Here is a 14,473-nt window from a genome sequence, read left to right as displayed (position 1 = left end):
CAGTTGAAAGAAAAAGTATGTGAACCCCTTGGGATTACGTGGAGTTTTGCATGAATTGGGCATAAAATGTGCTCTGAACGTCATCTAAGTCACAACAATAGAAGAACACAGTCTGCTGAACATAATACTACACAAACATTAGATGTTGCCATGGTTTAATTGCACATAACATGTAAACATTCACAGTGCAGGGAGGAAAAAGTATGTGAACCTTTGTACTTAATAACTGGTTGACCCTCCTTTGGCAGCAATAACCTCAACCAAACTTTTCCTGTAGTTGCAGATCAGACCTGCACAATGATCTGGAGTAATTTTGGACCACTGCTCTTCACAGAACTGTTTCAGTGTAGCAATATTCTTGGGATGTCTGGTGTGAATCGCTCTCTTAAGGTCATGCCACAGCATTTCAATTGGGTTGGGCCACTCCAGAAGGCGTATTCTGTTCTGTTGCAGCCATTGTTTTGCTGAATTACTTGTATGCTTTGGGTCATTGTCCTGTTGCATCACCCATCCTCTGCGGAGCTTCAGTTGGCGGACACATGGTCGTATGTTTTCCTGCAAAATGTCTTGATAAACTCTGGAATTCATTTTCCCATCAATGACAACAATCTGTCCAGGCCCTGAGGCAGCAAAGCAGCCCCAAACCATGATGCTCCCTCCGCCATATTTTACAGTGGGGATGAGGTTTTGATGTTGGTGTGCTGTGCCTTTTTTTCTCCACACATAGTGTTGTGTGTTCTTCCCAAACAACTCAATCTTGGTTTCATCTGTCCACAGTGTATTTTGCCAGTAGTGCTGTGGAACATCCAGGTGCTCTTTTGCAAACTTCAAACGTGCTGCAATATTCTTTTTGGACAGCAATGGCTTCCTCCGTGGTGTCCTCCCATGTACTCCATTCTTGTTTAATGTTTTCCTTATTGTAGATGTGTCAACAAAAATGTTAGCATGTGCCAGAGATTTCTGTAGATCTTTAGCTGACACTCTGGGATTCTTCTTTACCTCATGCAGCATTCTGCGCTGTGCTCTTGCAGTCATTTTTACAGGACGACCACGGCTAGGGAGAGTAGCAACAGTGATAAACTTTCTCCATTTGTAGACAGTCTGTCTTACCATGGACACATGAACATCAAAGCTTTTGGAGATACTTTTGTAACCCTTTCCAGCTTCATGCAAGTCAACAATTCTTGATCGTAGGTCTTCTGAGAGCTCTTTTCTGCGAGGCATGGTTCACATCAGACAGTGCTTCTTGAAACCAGTAAACCCAAAACAGGTGTGTGTTTTTTAAGGGCAGGACAGCTGTCAGCAACACATCCAATATCATCACACTGATTGGAGTCAAGGTTGGCTCACTCCTGGCTCCAATTAGCTCTGGGAGAAGTCATTAAGCTAGGGCCTCACATACTTTTTCCTCCCTGCACTGTGAATGTTTACATGTTATGTGCAATTAAACCATGGCAACATCTAATGTTTGTGTAGTATTATGTTCAGCAGACTGTGTTCTTCTATTGTTGTGACTGAGATGACATTCAAAGCACATTTTATGCCCAATTCATGCAAAACTCCACGTAAACCCAAGGGGTTCACATACTTTTTCTTGCAACTGTATATACATATATATATATATATATATATATATATACACATATATATATATAGATATATATTTATATATATATACATACATATGTGTATATATATATATATATATTTATTTATTTTTGCGTCTTGAAGTAAGTGAAGCGCTAAAAATTGTGCTTTTATGTAATTTTTTTATAGTAGCCATGTGGTCACAGTTTGTCTTTTCACCCTCACCACAGAAAATATATATTACCCTTCAGAAGAAAACATAAGAGACCACTGGTGTGTCCAAGATGGTGAATGGAGTAGTATGGGGAGAAAGCTCTGCCGCCTCCCCCTAGAATCTGCCTCCATCCTGCAAATAAAGGGGTCCCACTGACATCGGGGACCCCTACAGACACCAGCTGCTATATGGTGGGCAGATTCGGGCCGAATCAGTCCCTGCTCCAGCGGATCGCGGTCTATGAGGCCAATCATGACCTACGCAAGGCCCGGACCCAGCCGGCACTATCTCCAGGTGCAGTGACCGGCAGCTTGGGTCCCACCAACATCGGGGACTCCCGCAGACCTCAGCTGCTGACCGGACCGACCCCTTCCACGGATTCGGGGGAGCGTGGCCTACTGCGGCCTACGAAGCCTGTTGCGGCCTGCACAGCACCCAGAGCAGGTGAGCTTACATCTGGGGGAATGTGGTGCCTTTTACTGCCCCTACAACCTGTGCTGGGGCCCGGAGGCCTGCACACTGAGGAGTCCGTGTGCTCTCCCAGAGGAAGACTAGCCTGGCCCAGAGGCTCTGTGGAGCGGTCTACACCTACCCTCCCTTTCCCCCTTTTTTTTTGGCTGTGATAATCCCTTTTACAATTTGAAGCCTATGTTGGGACACACGGACTGTCCCATGAAGATTATCCCTATGTAAAAGAACCCCCGTTGGGGGACGCACGTAGACAGAGTTGATGGTCGCTTAATCCCCTGTTCCATGCCACCGGAACATCCACCTCAGCATATTGGGCTTCTACACCCTCCCGTACAGATACAACAAGCCGGAGGTACTTGCAGAGCACTCGGTTTATGCCCCAAGATGCACTGCACCCCGTGCTCAAAGTCCAAACACCGGGCTCTACAAGCAGACTCCCCACTCTGGCAGCCCGGCAGGATGGCGGCCAACCCCCCTGAGCCCGATGACACCACTTGGCTCACAGGGGATCTGGACTCTGGTGAGGACAGTCAGCACCAGTTTCCTTCTGTTTTAACCAGTTCATTTGAACATGATCCCAAAGCTTTATTGCATAAATTCCGTGCCATTGTGCGGGAAGAGATTACCACTGCCTCTCGCAAGCTGTCCTCTGATCTGGTAAAAGGTTTAAAAGAACTGGGCCATCGTGCTCATCAACTGGAACAGCGTATGGATCTGGTAACTACAGTTTTGGAAGGACACGAACAGGAAGTGGAAGATTTGCATGCTGAGCTGGATACTTTAAAAGATAAATTGTAAGATGTTGAGAACAGAACCGTAGAGATAAACTCTGCATCCGCGGGGTTCTGGAAGTAATTACTGACTTACAAGGCACTGCTACCGGTCTCTTTCAGGAACTGGTTCCTAAGATCCCCCTGGAACGCTTGGAATTTGACCGTATCCACAGACCTTTAGCCCCTAAACCCACTGAAGGCCCTCCCAGGGACATTATCATTAAGTTCCACTTCTACCATACTAAAGAGCGCCTACTACAGGCGGCTCAGAATCGATCGGCTTTGGAATTCCAGGGTAACTCTCTTCAGTCTTCAACATTCCTGATTGGTAGGGGTACTAGACAGGGTTGCCTGCTTTCCCCTATACTTTTCATTTTGGCTTTGGAACCCCTGGCAGAAGCTATTCGTATACATCCCGATATTAAGGAACTGTATGCTGCCGACTCTCAGCATAAGTCATACCCTGTTTGCTGACGATATATTGTTGTCAGTTATGAATCCGGGGGTCACTCTGCCAAACCTACTCATGGTTTTTGATTTCTTTGCTGCTCTTTTGGACCTTCATGTCAATCTTGCCATGTCAGTAACCCTTTCTCTGTCATTGTTGGGGACCCTGAAGCATTTGTTCCCTTTTCAATGGCTTTCGGCATTGCCATATTTGGGGATTAAGCTCCCCCGTCTTATGAAGGACTTTATCGGGCTAACTTACCCTCTGTTTTTAAGGATTTGAAAGAGATGTTGTCCTCCTGGACTCATTTTCCACTTTCATGGTTCAGTAGAATTAATGCGATTTGTATGACTTATCTCCCTAAATTATTGTACGTGTTTCAAGTTTTACCGGTCCCTGTCCTTTCACATATATTGCACATTAATCAGCAGAAACTTCTGTCTTTTATCTGGGGCTCAAACAAACAGATTTTATTTGCCCATAAGACAGCAGGAGGGTTGTTTGTCCCGAATCTTCAGTCTTACTATTTAGCGGCTAATATTGCTCCCCTAGCTCATCTTCATGCATCCAGCAATATCCCCTTGTGGTCTACAGTAGATCTGATGGATTATCACCCAATACCACTCTCTTCTTTGCTGTGGCTTCCTCCTGTTCATCACCCTTCACCCCTTAGCCCAATGTTGATGCACACACTTCGACTTTGGGATTCTATTAAATATTCTGCTGGTCTCATTTCTCCCCTTCTGCCTTTGCTATGTTTGCTCCATAACCCATTATTTCCCCTGGGCCTTGACAATCCTGGACAGTTTACATGTGGACAGCTCATGGCTTCCATGATGTACATTCCTTGTTTTCTCCCACCCTGATACTTACCTTTGAGACTCTGCGTTCTTCTTAAGATATCCCATTGCAGGAGCAGTTTGGCTACCTTCAACTCCGTCACATTATCAATACATTAATACATGCGCATTCGGGACCCTATAGGCTGACCCCTTTTGAAAGTTTTTGCAAACATAGACCCCATGCCCCAGGCTTGATCTCTCTTGTTTACTCTGCAATTATTTCTTACAGAACGCCCCCAGTTCGCTCTTATCATCAGCAATGGCAATCGGAACTTGGGGGAAGTCTGGATCAGCAAGACTGGCAGATCATGACCCAGGCATTGTCTAAATGTTCGAGGAATGTTATTATATTAGAAAATGCCTATAAGGTCCTTTATAGATGGTATTACACGCCTGCCTATTTGGCCTGTTTTATCCCCACATATTCTCCGATTTGCTTCCGGGGTTGTCAGCAAATAGGCACCATGGCCCATATTTGGTGGACGTGCCCCAAGGTTTGCAGACTGTGGATTAGGGTTTATGCCCTTCTTCGCACTATGTTTCACACGTTTCACACAAACATTAAGCGTAACCCATACAAAGCATTACTATTTAAAGGCAAATTTGTCTTTATTATTTTGCATAAATTTAACAGACATAGCATGAGAAGTATAAAGAACATGTACAAGTAGATAAACAGAAAAAAAATACATCACAGATGAGGTTATCATCCATATGGATGTAAGAAAATGATGCAGTAAAACTGCAAGAGGAAAGGATCAATAACTTATATTATGAATGTATAACATAATAAAGTATCAGGGGGGTATACCCGGGCGAGATGTTTGAAACAATATGAGAGAACTCCATACAACCAAAAATGTAAACTAAAAAAAGAAAGAGAAAGAAAGAGAAAGAAAAAAAAAGGGGGGGAATAAGCCAGTGGAAAGGAAAGCAAAAGAGGAGAAAAGAGCGAAGAGAGGGGGTTGGGAGACGGGGACAGTAGAAAGCAACAGTGGGGTGGTTCCTCAACCGAATCTCACCAAAGTGGACCGCAGGGTCCAATCGGCGGATAAACCAAAATGTAAATTTGAGCAAAGCTCAACTAGAGTGCAACAGGCAACACATGTCTCGGAGAGTCGCAGAGGAGGAGAAATGGAGTCAGATCGACCACAGCAACTTATGTTTATCATAGGTATCATTGGTAAACGCCAGCATTTCCTCCATACACATGGTATCATTAAGCACGGAAACCCACATCGGGAAAGGAGGGGGGTGGGCATTTTCCAAAAGAGGGGTATCAATTGGCAGGCCGTAGACAGAAAGAAGCGCAACAGACTTTTCTTCTGTGCTGCCCGTGAGCCCGGTAATATAGATAGAAGGGCAATTTCCAGCGAAGGGGCCAAGGACTCACCGTAGACCCGGTTATATACAGCAAAGACTTGTCACCAGAAGTGCTGTATTTGATCACAATCCCACCAGATGTGGAACTGTGTACCAACAGCTCTATTACAGCGCCAACAAAGATCAGGTGTAGAATTTTGTATAGGGAGAGGGGATCCCTGTACCATCGAGAAAGAAGCTTAAAATTATTTTCTTGTGAGTAGCAAGAAATAGACGATTTATGAGTAAAGTGGAACGACGTGAACAAATCTTCCGCCGAAATGTCCTTATCTAGGTCTCGAGCCCACGCCTTAGTGTAGGGAGGGAGTTCAGAGTGAAGAGCATTGTGGAGCACTTTATAGAGAGAAGCTAGGAAGTGTCTCGGTGATTCAGAGAGGGAACACAGCCGTTTAATCTCAGAAAGTGGGCGATGAATGTTGGAGGAAGAGTGCAAGTGCTTGCAAAAGGAGGATAGGTGTAGAGTGGTTAACCAATCCCTAGACCCACCCTAAAGGAGTGGAAGACCCGATTGGGGGCAGATAAAGTCCCGTGCCATGGGCCAGGAAGCGCATGTGAAGGGTCCAATAATGGAAGAGCCCAACCCCTGAGGAAGAGTGGGGTTATCAAATAGTAGTGATAAGGGATAGGGATTGGAAGATAAAAGAGTAATTATGCCTCGTTTATGCCACAACTGTATAACAGCTAAAGTCAAAGGGGACAAGCAGGGAAAACGCAGATATTCCCGATCATACCCCTATGATAATGCCCGAAGATCAACCTGAGAAACATCCAGTTCAATTATACAAGAGGCTTTACGGAGGGGTCTAGGAAACCAATCAAGCTGTTTTGGTTATTCCACGTAATCTTTATGTTTTTTGGTGCGCTGAATCCGAAATTTGAATTTTGTCTTAGGGCATCACGTTTCCTGACAATTTAGGTAACTATGTTAAATAAGGCAATACATCAAAATAAATGGAAATAGACTTATAAAATTAAAGTTTTATTACAATTTTTTCATGAAAATCCTTTTTTGAACTGAAATGAGCTCACCTACACACACTAAACTCGATTCTTCTTCCCTGTGAGGCTCCTCTTGGTGCATTTACGCTTGTGAGTAGCATCTGGAATGTCTCTGAAGCATCCAACAGTAGTCTGCATTCATTGTAATGCTCCATTTTCCCTGGTATCTCCTTTCCATCCCTTTAATGTCTTGGTGGAATCGTTCACCTTGTTCCTCATTCACAGTTCCCACATTTTCAGGAAAGTAGTCAAGGTGGGACTGGAGGAAATGCACTTTCAAACTCATCAGGCAACCTAAAGCTTGAAATGCTTTCAGCATTTGTCCGACAATCTTTTTGTAGTGAGGATCTTTGTTATTGCCTAAAAATTTCTGTACGACTTCTTTAAATGCAATCCACCCTTCTTTTTGAGGATCCGTCATGGTATTGACAAACTCTTGATCAACTATAAGCTTTCTAATGTCTGGTCCGACGAACACACCTTCCTTCAATTTTGCCTCCGACAGGCCTGGAAACTTGGTGACCAAGTATTTGAAGCATTCTCCATCTCTTGGAAGTGATTTTACGAATTGCTTCATCAACCCCAATTTTATGTGGAGAGGTGGTAGAAGAACTTTATGGGAAGGTACCAAAGTTTCTCAGAGGACATTTTTTTCACCGACTGTTAGCACCCTCGGCTGCCAACTCTTCTTGGTCCAGTGATTTTGTCGGTCTCGACTGTCCCATAGACACAGAAAACAAGGGTATTTGGTATACCAAGCTTGTTGCCCGAGCAGCATGCACAAGACCTTCAAGTCCCCACACACTTGCCAACCATGGTCTTCATATTTAAGTTTACGAAGAACCAATTCCAAGTTCTCGTAGGTTTCCTTCAAGTGTACGGAATGACCTACAGGTATGAAAGCATAAAAACCACCGTTGTGGAGTAAAACTTTGCTTTGAGACTTCTTTTTGAAGAATCTATAAAAAGACGCCATTGCTCTGAATCATATTGGATTTTAAATTGACCCATCAGACCTTCGACATCGATGCAATAAACCAACTTGTCTTCCTGGGCGAAGTAAGGAACAAACTCCTTTTCACGATGTCTGAACCATGAAGATGACACTCCTGGCAACAATATAGTCCTGCTTTTCAGCCTTGATCCGAGTAACTCAGCGGAATCTTTGGGAAGATTCAAGTCCCTTACCAAATCATTCATCTCCTCCTGAGAAAACAATTTTGGTCTTGTATCATCTTTAAAGTCAGAACTTGATTTGTCATCTGGTTCAGGTATGACTTCACCTTCATCGGAGCTAGTTATCTCTTCCAAGGTAGCAGGGGGCTTGGGTACTGATATATCTGTGCCATGGGGGATGGGACGAATTGCTGAGTGAAGATTGGGGTATGAAATGGAATTCTTCCATTTGGAATTAAACCCTTTCACATCGCATGAACAAAAGTAACAGTCATCACTATAGTTCTTTTGCTCTCACCATACCATAGGAATCCTTTATGAGGCGCCCAAACTTTATCTTGATCTCCAATTTTTAGTCCAAAGTATGCTAAGTATACTTTTTTCACAAAGTCTGTAATATTCTGCTGTTGCTTCAACACTGTATATTCACCACAGATCAAACAGAAACTGTCTGGCGAATTAATACACTTTCACGGACCCATAACATAACGGTTGAAGAATGACGAGCTAACACGAACTGCAATGAAAAAGTGTGAACAGCCTAGAACCAAGAACCTGATGATGATTCGTGCACAAGTATGGACTGCAGGAGAGAGCAGCTCTGTGTCTGTACACGAGACGTCACAGTGCTGGCTACGCCCCCTGCACTGATCGGAGCTGCTGCTATCTGCCCTGTGTCTCCCTCCCACTGGATTCTTCAGGAAAGATTAACCCCTTCTACCATTAGAAGCACAGACTCAGGGCTGAGGCTTACACATACAGCAGGCTGCTGAGTATCCCAGTAGTCAAACATGTCACTCAGAGCAGCACTTGTATTCACCCCCTTTGCAGGGTTGGAAGGGCAGATATTGTTTACCTGCAAATAACAACAAAGGGCCAGAAGAGAACTAGGGAAATGAGGAAATATAATTTTTTTCCCTAAAACTTGCTTAGCTTATGTATATATTGCTGACCATCAGATTTACAGTTGTATATTTTTTTTTACATAACTCGGACAACCCCTTTAAGGTTGTTTTGGCATTTTATATCTTAAATCCACTTATGTGAATTAATTAATAGTAATTTGGACTTTAAATTTGGTTAAAAACCCATAATATAAAAAAAATACCAAAAATTAAAAACATTTGATAAATTTGAAGACAGTTTTGCATTTTGTGGCAAATCATGACATCTAGGAGTTTTTTCAATATTTTATTTGTTTTCAGCACACCAAAATACATGTAAATTAGATTAAAGTAATCAAACAGCTTTTTAGTCGCAGACCTGTGTAATTAAGGGAAAATAGAGCATTGAGATCGGCCAAAATCTGGATTCCCAAGTAAGCGATAGCCTTCGGACGCCATTGAAATGCAAAGTTAGGCCAAAGGTTCATCAGTACATGGGGAGGTAAACAAATATTGAGGGCCTCCATTTTAGAGATATTAAGTTTAAAGTTGCTGAAGGAACCAAATTCGTGGAAAAGACTGGGGAGGGAAATAAGTGGCTGCTGAACGTAAACTAGAAGGTCGTCAGCGTATAAGGATAATTTATGATGTGCGGAGGGAATGTGGATGCCCAAGATTGAGTCGTTAGCTCGTATGGCTCTCCATTACTAAAACAAAGAGAATGGGCAAAAGGGGACATCCTTGTCTGGTCCGATTCGATATGGGAAAGGGCGAAGAAACCATACCATTGACCAGGACAGACGCCGAAGGATGAGAATAGAGGGACATAATCCGAGCAAGGAACAGCGAACCCAAACCGATCTGTTTCCAAGGTAAGACGGAGAAAGTGCCAATCGACACGATGAAACGCCTTCTCAGCGTCAGATGAAAGTAGGCAAGCCTTTAAACCATGTTGCTTGATATAAGAGATAAGATGGATTGTTTTAGAAGTATTATCCCTAGCTTCACAACCCGGGACAAAGCCAACCTGGTCGTGGTGGATCAAGGTTGGTAGGAAAGGGGAAAGACGGTTTGCTAAAAGTTTAGCAAAAAGCTTAACATCTAGGTTAAGTAGAGAAATTGGGCGATAACTACCGCAATGAGAAATGTCTTTACCCGACTTAGGAATAACCGAATTAGTGGCGGACAAAAAAGCTGATGATGGTACATTCAAATCATCGATAACATTAAATGCTTGGGCCAGAAGCGGGGCTAATTGGGTGGTGAATGTTTTGTAAAAGCATGGGGTAAATCCGTCCGGACCCAAGCACTTACCAGTTTTCAGGGCCTTAATTGCCCCAAAAACGTCTATAATTGAGAAGGGCTCCTCTAGATCCAATGCATCTTGGGGATCTAGAACGGGTAACGCTGTCTCCATAATATATTGGGACATAGCCGGCAGGGAGGAAACGGGAGGAGCATCAAGATTCGCTGCGGAGAGATTATAGAGTTGAGAATAGTAGCGCTCAAACGCACAACAGATGTCCTTATTGTAATAGATTTTAGTATCGTCAGGCGCCTTGATGTGTTGGATTGGACGACGGGACAGTCGAGGGTGGAGTATACGCGCCAGGTGCTGACCATATTTGTTAGCTAGAGAGTAATGAGTGTTGCGTGCTTTGTCTTGTGCAACAAGGGAGGAGGAATCTAGTAGTTGGAGTAAATATCTACGAGCATGAGAGAGGTCCACCGCAAGCCGGGTCCAATGTACGTTTATGGGACGATTCAAGGCGCGCAATGAGCGGAAAGAGGGGGCGCATCTCCATCATACGAGCTTTTTTCAAGTGAGAGCCATGCTTAATAAGAACCCCTCTAAGAACACATTTGAGGGTCTCCCATTGGTTAAGAGGGCCGGTAGTGTCCGATATGTGGTCCAGAATAAAGTCCTGGATAGTCTTCACGACCTCCGTGATACATTGAGAATCTTTGAGTATGGTATCGTTCAAGCGTCACGAAAAGCGATGCAAAGACAATGGTCGGTCGTGAATCGTAAGATGGACTGGGGCGTGGTCTGACCATAAGAAATGACTGAGAGAGGATGAAATAGGACAATCTAGAAAAGACTGTGAAACAAAGAAATAGTCTATACAACTGTATGATACATGAGCTGCAGAGTAATAACTATAGTCTCGCTCCGAAGGATGTTGGATGCGCCAAACATCCACTAGGTGTAAGTCATGCAAACGCGACTTAAGTTGAGAAAAGGCTGATAAGGAGAGAGAAGACCCGCTGAAGTGTCCAAGTCTGGAGAAAGAGCTACGTTAAAGTCCCCTCCGATGATGAAACAGGGTCCCCCAAAAGCGGACAGCCTAGAGAGGACCGTCGCCAGAAACAGAGCCTGATCTATATTGGGAGCGTAAATATTTACCACTCTAAAAACAAAATCTTGGTATTTCAGTTTAAGTAAGAGGTAGCGACCAGTTGGATCGATTAGGGAGTCCAGGACCTCTGGGCCGAAGGTATGATGAAAGGCCACCGACTCCCTCTTAGACCTAGCCTGCGGATTAGTACTAGGATACCACTGAGTATAGTGACAATTGTGGAGGGCTGGGATACCATCAGAGCGAAAATGAGTCTCCTGGAGTAGCAAGATCTGCGTTCCACATTTATGGAAATGGTAGAGCTTCTCTGGAGTGTTAAGGCACCTACAATCAATAGAGGAAAATTTAATCGAAGTCATAGTTGGTTGAGGGAGAACAAATAGGAGAAAGAGAAGAAAAGAAAAAGAAAAAAAAAGCCAAGAAAGGAAGAGCAGAAAAAAACCGAGATAAATGAGAAGGAGAAACTATTAGACAGGCGAACTGTCAAAATAACATACAGTGTGACACTGTGTAATACACCGAAGGCCTAGGTTGGGAACGTCAAAGGCGCATGTATCCGATCCTGACCCAGGCCCCCCACAGGCAAATGAAAACTTGCGGGAGGTCACCCTCAGATGAGGATGACCCCCTCTACAAAACATATTCAAAAATCCCTCAAACAAGCATGGGATAATAGGCCCCCACCCCCAACAAATAAACAGAAACAGAGCACGGTAATGACTGGGTGAGGATGAGACAAATAAAGGAAGGGCCTAAAGCCCCTGAGACTAGGGCCAAAGGCGTCCCTGCCTGTCACGGCAAATGGCGGTGGCGAAATCCAGGGACCAGCCGTAGGCCACAGCCCCAGAACCTAAAAAAAACAACAGGTACAAATATAAGGCACATATCTAATAGAAGTAACCAACAGCATGTACAAAAACTGTAGGAAGAGGAGAAAAGGGAAAAACCTCGCAATTCATGCAGATAGGGCGTCATCCCTACAGGATCTTTTGGGAGGAAGATCTGGAACGCTTCTTCTTCTTTTGATCGGACCGCTGCCAGTAAGAGGGGAATGGAAGGCCAGGGGTCGGTAGTTGAAAGGCCCAATCCGGGAGGGACACCTGAGGTAGCTGAAACACACCGAGAAATGGAGGTAAGTCCCCAAGGGTGCGGAATTGAGCAGATTTACCATTCTGGGAGGCATGAAGTTGAAACAGGAACCGCCACTGGTAGCGGATATGCCTCTCCTGCAACATCTGAGTGAGAGGGCGCAGAGCCCTGCACATAGCTAAAGTCTGATGGGAAAGGTCAGGGAGGAGCATCACTGGCACTTCGTAAATAGGATGGTGTCCTGAGTGACTGCCACACGCATAATGACGTCCTTGACCTTAAAGAGTGGACCCTGCACAGGGTATCATGGACAAAAGATGGGTCAGGATTCCTGGGGTCCAGCGTGCGATGTACGCGGTCCAACTCAATATGGGTGTCTTTAGGTTTCTGGAGCAGTTGATTGAAGATGGCGGTAACTGCTGCGGCCAAATCTTTAGATTCAGTGGTTTCTGGTATGTCCCTGATCCGAATACTGTTACGGCGGTTCCTGTTCTCAATGTCATCCTGTTGGTACATGAGCTGTTGTATAAGAACCGTATGGGAGTTAAGGGTCTCTTTGTGGGTTTGTAAAGCGTTACACAGACCGTCGGCTGTATTTTCAATCTCTTCCACGAGCACACAAATGTCTTGTTTAAGATCAGAAATGTCCTGCTTGTATGAGCTTTCAATACGTTTCACATAAAGCTCAAAATCTGCCTTTGTAGGAAGGGATTTCATGTAGGCGTGCAGGTACCGCATGTGGGACTGCAGATCCCAGCCATCCTCATAGCAGAGAGATGCTGGGGAGGGGCTGCGGGATCTCTGTGTGCCCTGTGTTTGCTGTGCCCCTGTAACAGGATCCCCAGGAGGAGAGAGAGAGAGCCTTGAGGGTTTACCTGCCCTTCTTCTGTATGGATCCCTGTATCCGCAGGGGACAAGGAGGGGAGAGGTGCCGGTGCCATCTTGGAGGCTGGGGCACCCAAGGCCTCGGCCGAGGATTGGGTCAAAAACCGGCTCATTTCTGCGCTAGACCGGCCCCCCGTTGCTCTCCAGGGGGTCCAGTGCTGATTCCTCCCCATGGGGATTATATAACAGCGCCCGTGAGGGAGAGAGGGAGCCTGCAGCGGAGGGCCAGGCCAGGAGCTGTGTAGTGTCACTGCTCTCACCCCATGCACCAAGCCACGCCCCCAGCATTACTATTTAAACCAATGGTGGGCCTACTCCATCCTGAGTGGCAGCTGGCATCGCCCCCCTCCTCAGCTTCGAAGCAGTCAAAAATCGGATGAAGTTTATAATGGTTAATGAGAAACTGACGGCTATGTTGTTGGACACTCACGCAAAGTTTCTACAGATCTGGCGTCCCTGGCTTGATATAGCCCAACCATCTAGATTTGATCAGACCCTTTTGTCGATATGAGACTTTTTTCGCCACATCCCCTGGAACCCTTTCTTTTTCTCCTTTTTTTTTTTTCTTTTCTTCATTCCTTTCTTTCCCTTCCTCTTCTCTGTTCTGTTTGTCTTCATGATATTTGTGCTGATTGTAACCTCTTTTCTTTTTTATATAAAAGAACTGCACCAGCAATATTGTATCTATCTGTTAGACTTCCTCAGGAGTCCTGGATGTGGAATGCCAGTGTGCATCTGCTGAGGCTCTGTGTTCCACCTTTCCTGCCTTTTGAAGGTGGATCATGTGGTGATCTTTGATCGTTGTGTACTAATTCCTTGGTCTCTAATTGCCCACCATTTTTGCAAATTGTGATGCTTTAATTTATCTCTTCATATGCTGCACTTGTGTACTAAGTTTATTTCTTTGTCTATACTTCTGTGCATTTTTTTGTACTATTCATCAGAAAACTTGTAAGTTTTATTTGTTGTTGGTCATTGCTCTTGTTTCTGACTGTTACTCTGTTGTCTATTCTATAATAAAAATCCATTGTTAAAGCAAACATAAAAGACCATGGGATTTTTAAGTGAGTTCCAGTGAAACTGTAAAAAAATAAAAGTCAGCAACTACAAAAACTGTAGCTGCTGACTATTAAAAAAACAGCCACTCACCCATCCCTCGATTCCGCGGTGTCCTCCCTGCAGCCCAATTCAGTGGCCGTCCTTTGTTCCCGGCACCAGCGTCTTTAGTGTGGGTGCCTGGCTATGACAGCTTGCGGCTTCACAGCTGGGTGCCCACTACACAAGTGCTGCGTTTTCTGAATGGTCCCGTCGTTTTCTGGGACCTATCACGTGTCCCAGAATACTACAGGCAGGGGGGGAGGA

The sequence above is a fragment of the Staurois parvus genome, unplaced genomic scaffold (genome assembly GCF_062004578.1).
Source record: "Staurois parvus isolate SC_StPar_1 unplaced genomic scaffold, SC_StPar_1.0 ptg000751l, whole genome shotgun sequence".
Taxonomy (NCBI): domain Eukaryota; kingdom Metazoa; phylum Chordata; class Amphibia; order Anura; family Ranidae; genus Staurois; species Staurois parvus.
The sequence above is the reverse complement of the archived record's forward strand: the minus strand, read 5'-3'. Positions refer to the sequence as shown.